Source organism: Papaver somniferum, chromosome 9 (genome assembly GCF_003573695.1).
Source record: "Papaver somniferum cultivar HN1 chromosome 9, ASM357369v1, whole genome shotgun sequence".
Classification (NCBI taxonomy): domain Eukaryota; kingdom Viridiplantae; phylum Streptophyta; class Magnoliopsida; order Ranunculales; family Papaveraceae; genus Papaver; species Papaver somniferum.
Window position 1 is genome coordinate 95,336,232 of NC_039366.1, and position 3,193 is coordinate 95,339,424.

Sequence of the window (3,193 nt, forward strand, 5' to 3'; positions counted from 1 at the left end):
AAAAAAAAAAAAAAAACTTGAAGGCTCCTTATGAACTAAATACGAAATTGTGATATGTTGAACAATAAATTTCTCTCAGTTATGCGACAAGTTCTATATTGCTTAAATTCTTCTTTGAAATGTTCATTATAATACTAAAGTCATACGACATGAGTAGATAAAATGGTATATAATATGAGTAGATATGAGAGTTAGTCTTCGCATACCTTTATTGATGAAATTTCGATTGATGTCGTTGTTTTTTAATCTCCAATCTTCAAGGCCGTTTGGTAAATTCTGATACTCAACTACCATGCTATATTCCAAGTCCAAAAATGACCTTAGTTGACTATAAATCTAGATGTACGTAGTTTTGATTATCTAGATTTGACAAAAAGCATGACATACCGAGCGATGCTCTAAGAGTACTAACCAGTGACAACTTAATGCTTCATAGCGCTGACTAATCCATCCAGCCTAGGTACCTAATGCCAGCGTCATCTTATACCTTGGTGCTAGCACAACCATAAAGCGGTTCTCATGCCAGTGATAACCATCTTTTCAACATTATCCCTGTCTAGTATTATCGACCTTAGCACAATGCCAACTACCCACTTTGCTCATGCGCATTTCGAGTCTGAGTTACCTCCTTGATGAGTTGAGCCACAAATTTTACAAGTGAACTTTCCAACTGATATCACCAAAGACACCACCATTAATAATTTATGCCCATTACTTAGTATCATCTTACTCAATGATGTCGTCATCAATGATTGTGTGGGAATCCAACTTTTTAAGAGATATGAGTAATATCTAATTAGGCGAAACATCTTCTGTTGCATTCGTTTAAAATCTTCTTTGGTATAAGGAAGCTTTTCGTAGGATCGTTAGTGGGAAACTAAGTCGTATAATGTTTCTATTAATTGATTTGAAAAAGAACTAACATCATAGTTAACCTTGATAAATCAAAATTGTTTATTCTATGGTCATTTTCTTTTGATATAAGGCCACTCAAGTTTGTTTAAGGATTTGATCACTATTACAGGTGATTCAATATCTACAAATAAAACTATAGATCAATCAATATTAACACACTCCATTCTGTATGCATTGATCAATAATAGGGATCATTTTGTTTGTGTAGCGATTACTTTGAAGATTGAAGACATGAACACTTTTCTACTTTTGGTTTTTGACCTTTGTGTTTCTTTTTGAACACTTGATTCTCTGAGATATAAACAAACAGTTTATTTCGATAGACTTAAGACTAGTAGCAAATACCAAACAATCTGTCTAGTTTCTTGGATAGATCTTATTCACTAAGATTGATTATTTTGAGAATCTTCGTATTGGTTTGATCTTTGACAAAAGGAGGGAGATTGATATGTGAGTTAGTTACTGAAGCAGGTTTTGTCCTTTGTTGCTTCAGGTTACGATCCAAAGGAGTTTAGAGCGGAAGCTTCATAGCATGTGAAGCGACTCAAGATAATATATTTTATCCCGGGATTCACGTGCATAAACTAGATTAGTTATAGGCGCAGAGATACTGAAGGGACTGAGTAACTATGAGTAATTACTTGGTCTGCGGTACCCAATTTGTATGGATACTTAATCCTGGGAGTATTCAAAATTGACTACGTCTTGGGGTTATCTGCCAGGCGGTATTCCCCGTTAACAAATCTTGTGTATTGTGTGATTTATTTTACTACCACATAGTATTATTTATCTTCATAATTAAAGTAAATACACTTGTACCTGGTACGATCCCATAGTTAGTTCGGTCAAGAACTTTGACTATATAACAAGTTACATCATGTTGAAGTAATTCGTTGGCCATAATTGTTTTGATAATTACACAAGATTTGTTTGTATAGGTTGATATGAAAAGATTGTGGTGTACCGGTAACCTCATAATTTTAGTAAATATATTGTTCCAATATAATTGGATGTCCTCGAAGGGACTTACTGAAGCTAATATGGCAATGAAATTGAAAAGGATATGGTACCAAGTACACCACTAATATTTCGTTATGGACAAACCTTTTATAACCAGTAAGTATAAATCAACAATTAAATATCCTTGTGATATTTGTATTATAAAGATAAAAAAATTTATGCGGAACAAAAATAACACAAGACAACATAAATTTTGTTAATGAGTAAAACTGCAATATGCAACAAAACCACAGGACCTAGTGCAGTTTTGAAACTGCCCTGTATTAAGCCGTTATGGACATTAGCCTACTATCAGACTTCAGACTGAATGCAGCTGAGATCGAGTCGAACCTCTGAGAAATTCAACTTCACTCGTGCTCCTTACGTCTCTTGGATCTCGTAAGACCTTATGCACTTGATACCCCTAGTTGTCGTCCTTTACAACCTTAGAAGTTGTTTCATCCAAAGTGAATTTTTTTTGGTTAATATGCCTCAAAGTAATGGAAATTTGTTTACTTATGAGGGATCTTCGAGGTAAATAAGATATCAAGCAACCTTAACAACTAAGATAACGTACTATATTCAAAAGGTTCAATAATGCCTAATTGATTCCACCTTACATGACCAATCAAACAATATGATACTTGTGGAGTTACAAAGTCTTAGACGAAGAGAACTTTATAATTCCAATAAATCTTATTCCATGTGTTAGAGCACTGCTTGGTCGAACTCGCAAGCGTTGCTATCTCAAGCTTGTTGTCAAGTTTAGTTGCCAAAACTATAAGTCTTGATTTATAGTCTACTTATAGCTATGTCTCGGATTAGGATAGAATATGTAGTTGAGCATTAGACTTCACGGCGTTCATCGATTGAAGACGAAGAACTACTAAGGGGAGCTTGTGGAACTTCATCAACTAAAGGTATGTGGAGACTTGAACTCATCTATCACTCAGAAGTCTATTTCTATTCTATCTCCTATTGAGACAAAAGTCGTATAGCTATATATACTTTATACTATACACATTTGATATTCCGAGCTGAGTTTAAATCACTTACATATTTCTCGAAATATGTGTTGGTAAGCTTTCGCTTTAACCAAGTTCATCTTTATTCTTGACGAAAGACAAAAGGTGATCATGTGAAAATCTCCTAGCAACATCTTACATGATTTGTGTGAGACAGTCATTTGATGTAGATTCGGAATGTTTCGTATTGACCTAATGATCATTTGAAAATTGCTTTGAAGCTACTAGTTTGTGTGAGACAACTATTCCCGTAT